The sequence below is a fragment of the Somniosus microcephalus genome, chromosome 6, assembly GCF_052327205.1.
Source record: "Somniosus microcephalus isolate GS21.2 chromosome 6, FLI_Smic_1.0, whole genome shotgun sequence".
Lineage (NCBI taxonomy): Eukaryota > Metazoa > Chordata > Chondrichthyes > Squaliformes > Somniosidae > Somniosus > Somniosus microcephalus.
This window is the reverse complement of record NC_140992.1, coordinates 57,605,847-57,615,780: the sequence shown is the minus strand read 5'-3', so window position 1 is coordinate 57,615,780 and position 9,934 is coordinate 57,605,847. Positions and strand designations below refer to the sequence as shown.

Below are 9,934 nucleotides of genomic sequence, written 5' to 3'. Positions count from 1 at the left end.
TAATCACCTGTTATTACCGTTCGCCTGCAGTCCGTGTGTTATTGATACACGGACACTACAGTGGTCATTTCAAGTTTCCTCTGCACTATTTCCTTACTGAGAGGATGGATAGGGACATCTATTCAATGCTGTTCTCTAACTGACTGCTAGATGTGCAAGTGAGTATCTTGGAATGACCAACATTGAATTTCCTCACCTTGTTATGGAGGAATACCTTCCGTCATCCTAGTGGCTCTGCCAGTCAGTCCTGCTAAGTGGTACAAAATGCCATCAGCGTTGCAAAGAAAATGATGAAAAATAAGTAAAGCATTTTCACTCTGAAATTCAACTGTAGTGAAGTGAATTGTTTTGCTAACCATTGTGCAATGGGTATTGCCATCCTGGTGAAGTGAACAACTGGGCTTGTAAACTGGGAAATGGGCAATGACATGATTGATGATGCAGTAACATTGCATTAAGGGCTATGAGAGCCACAAAAAGTTTTTACTCAAAACCTAATATAACAACAAAATGCCTCAGAGTAGGTTACTGTGTATTGCGAGAGGTATAACCACTGCTGCAATACAAAGTTTCCCTGACAGTCGACATGGCAGGTCTGAAGTGACTGCTACAGGAAACAATCCTACACAGAAACCTCCAAACCACGGCAAAGCTCCAATGTTACAGCACAATGTTTTCACAGTTGTTGACATGTTTCTGAACTCCCTGCTGTGCACTCTAGTCATATTGCAGAGCATGTTTTGATGCTTATTGAGCAATATTGTCTGGTGCCAGCACTGACATCCAAGTTTCTCCATTTAAACTTGAATTTTTTCCCCATAGTGTAACACTGATCCAAAAACCAAACAACCTCTGCTGCTTTTTCCCATGCCCTGTTTGCATATAAACTTGAATGGGTTAACGCCTTTTGTTAAAGTAGCAAAGGAATTTCATAAATAATATTAATGAACTCGTTACTAATATCACAATTTCAACTGCAATTTCAACTCCTAATATGCCTGTCACCTCACTTTTTCATACGATTACTTAGATTGTCATTCTGCTTTACTGCATGCTGATACTATATATGTCATTTGTTAACAGGAATTTTTGAAGCACTGTTATACCTCAAGAATGATAAACATATCAATATTGCATGGGTACTAGCAGCTAAAAATCTATAAACGTGCTCAGTCATCTTTTTTCAGAGCTCTTTTTAAAAAAATGCATTAAAAATGTGTTCAGCTTAGTGCACTCTTTTACATTGCTAAGCATTTTGTCAGATGATGACAATTATTTGGTGAGTCAAATACAACTCTATTCATGGGCCTGTAAAAATGATTCAAGATCAGTCAGATGTAATTTATAAAGACTTTTCAAAATTAACTTTCACAGATGGACTATTTTAAAAGTACAGTAAGAGAATAGAATTCTTGAGAGACTTGAACTGCAGGCTGAATGAACTATATAAAAAGAATACTGTGCGAATGTTGAGGTGACCTATGAATTTTTACAGACTTTTTATGAGATTGTTTTATTCAGCCTTCATTTATAGACTCATGACGACAATTTTGCTGAATGTAATTGCCTTTTGCATTTCACTGAATATATGTCTTGTGGAAAACAGAGTTTTGATTTATCATGAATGTTGAATTTTAAACGGAATCAGAAGTCACGTGCTCAAGCTACATATGCTGTCAGTTGTAAGTAAACTAAGGTTCTGATACACAACCCTAAGCAATGCCTCATATAGAAGGCGATAGTGCGAATTACTGATTTGTAACCAAATAATAAACATTTTGATCAATTATAGTTTGAAAATGCGTTAGGGAATTATGTTTTCCTGCCACAATGTTTGTGCTGGATAAAATGAAATGACCAAGGTTACAAGCGTTTGCTGCCTTTGTTTAGCTGACTGTGTCTGCTCCACATCTTCATCACATTCTGGAACATATAAAAACAAAATCTGCTCTGTGTCAGGCTGTGTGTTTAATGTAGTTTTTGGCACAACCTCCTTAGAAAACATTTAACTTTAGTTTGATCTTAGATTTTAACTATTAGCCTGCCCTTTTAGTCAGTATCTCTGATATTTCCTCCAGCCCCACAGCCCCCCGAGATATCTGCGCTCCTCTAGTTCTGCCCTCTTGAGCATCCCTGATTATAATCACTCAACCATTGGTGGCCATGCCTTCTGTTGCCTAGGCCCTAGTCTCTGGAATTCCCTGCCTTAAACCTCTGATCCTCTCTACCTCTCTATCTTCCCTACCTCTTTGACCAAGCTATTGGTCATCTGCCCTAATTTCTCTTTATGTGGCTCGGTGTCAAATTTTTTTGTCTTGTAATACACCTGTGGAGCGCCTTGCGACGTTTTACTACGTTAAAGGCACTATATAAATACAAGTTGTTGTTGTAAATACACGTTGTTGTATCTGGCCTTGAACTGAGTCCCCTTGTACATTTTAGACTCTTTTACTCTGTTTTGTACTCAGAATGGGCACTACAGTAACTTCTGCTGTGCTTCACACAATTAATCCTCTTAGATCCACCATTTTTCTCAGCCCTCGCCTCCTTTTTGCTCCTGTCTATGCTACAATATTATAAGATTTTAACTTTACTTTCTCCCTCCTTTGTTTGCTATTTTTGGTTTTGTGCCTTCTGCAGGATTCTCTTCAACTTGTGTCCTGCCCCGCTCTGTGTAGAGTGCAAGTCTTTTTGTCAAGAGAGGAATGATTAGAAAACAATATGGTTTGTCTCTGCTTGCACTTACTAGGTTGCCTGCTCCCAGAGCAGCTTCTGCAGATGTTCAACGTGAAACTCTAGTAACTGTCAGTTTTCAATGATACACTATAATTTGCTCAGACGTACTTGTCATGGTTCAGGGTTTTTTGGCCATTTCCCCATGGTAAAGACTTGGACATAAGCAATTTAAAATATGTTCTGAGCAAAAGCTGCCTAAAAGGTGTTAGCATTTTGGGACAGCCCCATGCTCGGTTGTGACTCCGTCGGCAGAAGAATGATAATTAAAATGCGAGATGGGAAGTGCTTTCTTTCAGAGACCAAACAATAGGGTATTCATTCGCAATATCTGGTCATTTAGGAAGACATCTAGCACCTTGGTGTTGACAAATCCTTTTGATCTGTGGTTTAGGGAGAGAGTTTAGGGATAGACACCAAAAAGTCAAGCAGGAAAAAGGTTGTGTACGGGAGCCTTGGGCTCAATGACAGGGTGTACAGAGTGATTGTTCTTTTACATTGAGTAAGACAATCTACCAAAGTGAGCTAGTGTATGCATATTTATTTGTGTAATAGCATGTGGACAAAAGTTAGACCAATTTGTACCAAGTGTCTTTCATCATACTCAAATGTACTGTATGTTTTGCTTACTGTGAAATAATTTATGAATTGAACCAAGTGTTATCTTGCCCGGTGTTCACTTCAGTCTGTTTTTGGAGAGATTGAAAGAGCACATGTGCATAAGACACGGAGATCCGGTCCAGAAAACAAGAGAGTTTCATTGTTATACTCCCAGGTCCTGCTACCGCAGTAGTAGATATAAGGCAGTAAGAGTCAACTTCCAATAGGAAAAGAAAGAAATACTTGCATTTATATAGCGTCTTTCATGACCTCAGGACGTCCGAAAGCTTTACAGCCAATGAAGTACGTTTGAAGTGAGGTCACTGTTGTAATGTAGGAAACCCGGTAGCCAATTTGCACACAGCAATGCGATAATAACCAGATAATCTGTTTTTTCAGTGATGTTGATTGAGGGATAAATACTGGCCAGGACAATGGGGATAACTTCTCGTCTTCAAAATAGTGCCATGGGATCTTTTATGTCCACCTGCGAGAGCAGATGGGGGCTTGGTATAACGTCTCACCTGAAAGACGGCACCACTGACAGTGCAGCACTCCCTCAGTATCTCCCTGGTTTGTCAGCCTAGATTTTTGTGCTCGAGTGTGACTTGAATCCACAACCTTCTGACTCAGAAAGTGCTGCCAACTGAGCCATGGCTGATATTCAGGTGTCAAGACTGTTTAAGTAAGTGGTTGATATTATGATATTACTAAACTCAAGTGGATATCTGTGGCAGACCCAAATCCACAACACGACCAAAAAGCAAATTATTGCAGATGCTGGAAATCTGAAAAAAAAAGCAGAAAATCCTGGAAAAACTCAGCAGATCAGGCAGTGTCTGTGGAGAGAACATACAAGATGCTTTGGATATGGATCCTTCCTCAGAATGTATTCTAACATAACAACAGAAAATGCTGGAAACACTCAGCAGGCCAGGCAGCATCCATGGAGAGAGAAACAGAGTTAACATTTCAGGTCTGTGACCCTTCGTCTGAACTGAAAAAAAATTAAAGATGTAACAGTTTTTAAGCAGGTGCAGAGGCAGCGTGAAAGAGTGGGGAGGAGGGGAGGAAGGAACAAAAGGGATGGTCTGTGATAGGGTGTAAGGCAGGAGAGGTTAAATATTGCAAATGGGGATGGCAGAATAATCAACAACTGCCGCCTGAAAAAATAGGGGCAGGGGTTATAGTCTGAAATTGTTGAACTCAGTGTTGAGTCCAGAAAGCTGTAAAGTGCCTCATCAAAAGACGAGGTGCTGTTCCTCGAGCTTACATTGAGCTTCATTGGGACAGTGTAAGAGACCGAGGACAGAGAGGTCTGAGTGGGAGTGGAGCGACGAATTAAAGTGACAAGCAACCGGAAGCTCGGGGTCACCCTTACGGACTGAACGGAGGTGTTCCGCAAAGCGGTCACCCAATCTGCGTTTGGTCGCCCCAAAGTAGAAGAAATCGCATCGTAAGCAGCAAATACAAGTACACTAAATTGCAAGAAGTACAAGTAAATCGCTGTTTCGCCTGGAAGGAGTGTTTGGGGCCCTGGACGGTTAGAAGGGAGGAGGTAAAAGGGCATGTGTTGCATCTCCTGTGCTTGCACGGGACGGTGCCATGGGGAGGGGAGGGGCTGTTGGGGGTGATTGAGGAGTGGACCAGGGCGTTGCCTTCGGAATGCTGAAAGGGGAAGGGAAGATGCGTTTGGTGGTGCGATCATGCTGGAGGTGGCGGAAATGGCGGAGCATGATCCATTGAACGTGGAGGCTGGCAGGGTGAAAGGTGAGGACGAGGGGAACCCTATCGTGGTTCTGGGAGGGAGAAGGGGTGAGAGCAGAAGTGCGGGAAATGGAATGGACACGGTCGAGGGTCATGCCAACCACGGTAGAGGGGAATCCTCGGTTGAGGAAAAAGGAAGACATATCGGAAGCACTAATATGGAAGGTGGCATTTTCAGAACAGATGCGGCGGAGATGGAGAAACTGGGAGAATGGAATAGAGTCCTTAGAGGAAGTGGGGTGGGAGGATGTGTAGTCTAGGTAGCTGTGGGAGTTAGTGGGCTTGTACTGGTTGTTTGTCGATAGCCTATCGCCAGAAATGAAGACAAAGAAGTCGAGGAAGGGAAGGGAAGAGTCAGAGATGGGCCATGTGAAAGTGAGGGAAGGGTGGAAATTGGAAGCACAGTGAATTATATTTTCTAGTTCAGGGCGAGAGCAGGACACAGCACCAATACAGTCATCAATGTACCAGAAAAAGAGGTGAGGGAGGGCACCTGTGTAAGACTGGAACAAAGAATGTTCCACATATCCTATGAAAAGGCAGGCATAGCTAGGGCCCATGTGGGTTCCTATAGCAGCCCATGTGGGTTCCTATAGCAACAGCTTTAATTTGGAGGAAGTGAGTGGCGTCAAAGGAGAAGTTGTTCAATGTGAGAACAAGTTCAGCCAGGCGGAGGAGGGTGGTGGTGGATGGGGACTGGTTGGGCATCCGTTCAAGGAAGAAGCGGAGCACCCTCAGGCCATCCTGGTGGGAGATGGAGGTGCAGAGGGATTGGACGTCCATGGTGAAAAGGAGATGGTTGGGGCCAGGAAACTGGAAACTATTAAAGTGGCGGAGGGTGCCTGACAGGGGGAGAAAAAATAGAGTCGAGATAGGAAGAAATCAGTTCCGTGGGGCAAGAACAGGCTGAAATGATGGGTCTACCAGGGCAGCCCTGTTTGTGGATCTTGGGAAGGAGGTAGAAGCAGGCGGTGCGGGTTACATAAGAACATAAGAAACAGGAGCAGGAGTAGGCCAATCAGCCCCTCGAGCCTGCTCCACCATTCAATAAGATCATGGCTGCTCCAATCTTGGCCTCAACACCATTTCCCGTTCTCTCCCCATACCCCTTGATTCCCTTGTAGTTCAAATGTCTGTCAATCTCCGCCTTGAATATATTCAATGACTCCGCCTCCACAGCTCTCTGGGGTAGAGAATTCCAAAGATTCATGACCCTCTGAATGAAGACATTCCTCCTCATCTCCAACTTAAATGGGCGATCACTTATTCTGAACTATGCCTCCTAGTTCTAGGTACCCCCACTAGGGGAAACATCCTCTCAGCATCCACCCCGTCAATCCCCCTCAGAATCTTATGGGGGAAAAATTCAGTTGTTTGCGCCTCCTGTTAGCGCCTTAAGAGGGTGCTGATGGGGCGCAAAGCAACTAGCACCCGGGCGCAGCGATGTTTGCACTGCTCGCGAAATTAACTAGGCATTTTGTGGTGGCGCCAAACACTACCGCCACGATCTCCTGCGCCGGCAGACTGTGACGTCAGTCGAGTGCACAACGCCCCGTCAGCGCCCCGGACCGGATATTGAGTGGCGCCCCCTGCCTTACTGCCTGCTGCTAGCAACGACAGGTTGAGGGGAGCGTTATGCTGTCAGAAAGGGACTAGGGGAGCGCTATTTAAAGGGGACCGCTTCCTGCCATTTTTTGTCGGTGACATTTTTGCACCACGCATTCTGAGGGAGGGAGAGAGACTTCTGGAGAGATTCAACGCTGTGTGAAGGAGTTTTGAGTACTGAGCAGCAATTTGCAGGTTTATTTTGATTTGCCCTTCCTTGCTTCACCAGCGCTCTGAGGTAGCGCCTCGCTCCTCGGCCTTTGCGCCTTAAGACAGGTGTGAAGCGCCTGAATTAGCGCTCCAATCACCTCCAGGGGCGATAAAAGGCAAGTTTGCTGTCGGAGGCGATAATTAGTGCCAGGTGCTAAACTTTGCGCACGGCCGATAATGGTGCCCCAAACGGGGCGATACTGAATTTTTCCCCCTTTATGTTTCAATAAGATCACCTCTCATTCTTCTAAACTCCAATGAGTATAGGCCCAACCTGCTCAACCTTTCCTCATACGTCTGCAGTCCTGCCACATCCAGTCGTGAATGGTGCTGGACCATTAAAGTACTAATGGGAGGAGGAGGCTCCATGAATATCCCCATCCTCAATGATGGTGGAGCCCAGCATGTGACTGCTAAAGACAAGGCTGAAGCATTTGCAACCATCTTAGCCAGAAGTGCTGAGTGGATGATCCCTATCAGCCTACTGCTGAGGTCCCCACCATCACAGAAGCCAGCCTTCAGCCAATTTGATTCACATGATATCAAGAAACGGCTGAGCGCACTGGATACAGCAAAGGCTGTGGGCCCCGACAACATCCAGGCTATTGTACTGAAGACTTGTGCTCCAAAACTAGCTGTGCCTCTAGCCAAGCTGTTCCAGTACAGCTACAACACTGGCATCTATCCGACAATGTGGAAAACTGCCCAGGTATGTTCTGTCCACAAAAAGCAGGACAAATCCAACCTGGCCAATCCAACCCGGCCAATTAACACCACATCAGTCGACTCTCTGATGATTATCAGCAAAGTGATGGAAAGTATCATCGACAGTGCTTTCAAGTGGCACTTACTCACCAATAACCTGCTCACAGATGCCCAGTTTGGGTTTTGCCAAGACCAATCGGCTCCTGACCTCATTAGAGCCTTGGTCAAAACATGGACAAAGGAGCTGAATTCCAGAGGTGAGGTGAGAGGGACTGCCCTTGACATCAAGGCCGCATTTGACCAAGTGTGGCATCAAGGAGCCCTAGAAAAACTGAAGTCAATGGGAATCGGGGGGAAAACGCTCCACTGGCTGGAGTCATACCTAGCACAAAGGAAGATGGTTGTGGTGGTTGAAGGTCAATCATCACAGCCCCAGGACATTGCTGCAGGAGTTCCTCAGGGCCGTGTCCTAGGCCCAACCATCTTCATCTGCTTCATCAATGACATTCCCTCCAACATAAGATCAGAAATGTGGATGTTCATTGATGACTGCACAGTGTTCAGTGCCATTCACAACTCCTCAGATAATGAAGCAGCCCATGCCCGCATGCAACAAGACCTGGACAATGTTCAGGCTTGGGCTGATAAGTGGCAGGTAATATTTGCGCCATAGAAGTGCCAGGCAATGACTATCTCCAACAAGCGAGAGTCTAACCACCTCCCCTTCACATTCAATGGTATTACCATCACCGAATCCCCCACCATCAACATTCTGGGGGTCACCATTGACCAGAAACTTATCTGGACCAGCCACATAAATACTGTGGCAACAAGAGCAGGTCAGAGGCTGGGCATTCTGCGGCAAGTGTCTCACCTCCTGACTCCTCAAAGGCTTTCCACCATCTACAAGGCACAAGTCAGGAGTGTGATGGAATACTCTCCACTTGCCTGGATGAGTGAAGCTCCAACAACACTCAGGAAGCTCGCCTCCATCCAGGACAAAGCAGCCCGCTTGATTGGCATCCCATCCACCACTTTAAACATTCACTCCCTCCACCACCGGCGTACTGTGGCTGCAGTATGTACCATCTACAAGATGCACTGCAGCAACTCGCCAAGGCTTCTTCGGCAGCACCTCCCAAACCCGCAACATCTTCCACCTAGAAGGACAAGGGCAGCAGGCGAATGGGAACACCACCACCTCCAAGTTTCCCTCCAAGTCACACATCATCCTGACTTAGAAGTATATCGCCGATCCTTCATCGTTGCTTGGTCCAAATCCTGTAACTCCCACCCTAACAGCACTGTGGGAGTACCTTCACCACACAGACTGCATCAGTTCAAGAAGGCAGCTCCCCACTATCTTCTCAAGGGCAATTAGGGATGGGCAAAAAAAGCTGGCCTTGCCAGCAAAGCCCACGTCCCATATACGAATAATAAAAAAAAACCTTCATCCCAGGAATCAACCTTCTCTGCACTGCCTCCAGTTGGGGGACTATAAGGTTGACAGCCATGGAGGGAAGATCTCCAGAGGAGATGAGGTCAGTGACAATCTTGCAAACAATGGCTTGATGTTTGGTAGTGGGGTCATGGTCCAGGGGGAGGTAGGAGGCGATTTCAGAGAGCTGGCGTTCAGCCTCCGCACGGTAGAGGTTGGTTTGCCAAACAACAACAGCACCACCCTTGTCAGCAGGTTTAATGACAATGTTAGGGTTGGATCTGACAGAACGGAGTGCTGCAAGTACAGAGGGAGGTAATTTGGAGTGAGTGAGGGGAGCAGAGAAATTGAGACAGCCGATGTCACGCCGGCAGTTAGCAATGAAAAGATCTAGAGAGAGTAAGAGGCCAGAAGAAGGGGTCCAGGTCGAATGAGAATTCTGAAGTCGGGAGAATGGGTCAGCCGTGTGGGGGGAAGACTCCTGGCCAAAGAAGTGGGCATGGAGATGAAGGCAATGGAAAAAGAGCTCAGCGTCGTTCCGAGCTCAAAATTCATTGAGGTGGGGATGTAAGGGGATAAAGCTCAGGCCTTTCCTGAGGACTGATCATTCGGGGTCAGACAGGGGAAGGTCAGAGGGGATAGTGAAAACACGGCAGAGGGTGAGATAGGAAGAAAGGAATGGGGTCAGAGGAAAGACAAGGGGAAGAAGGTTCCAGAGGGGCGTTGGTGTCCAAGAGTTGTTGAAGCTTGCGATCCTTGACATCAGAAAGGAAGAAAATAAGTTTTTTGTTGAAGCGCCGGATGAGGCGAAGGATGAAATGGAACTGGTAAAACTCCCAATTTCAGTAAAGGCACTGGGATTGAAGAATAAATTCT

At 45.9% G+C, this 9,934-nt stretch overlaps 1 pseudogene; it reads right to left on the bottom strand.

Moving 5' to 3' along the window:
- Window positions 1-3,028: 3,028 nt before the first annotated feature.
- LOC147115741 (uncharacterized) lies at window positions 3,029-9,710 on the bottom strand (annotated as a pseudogene).
- Between the last annotated feature and the right edge of the window lie 224 nt (window positions 9,711-9,934).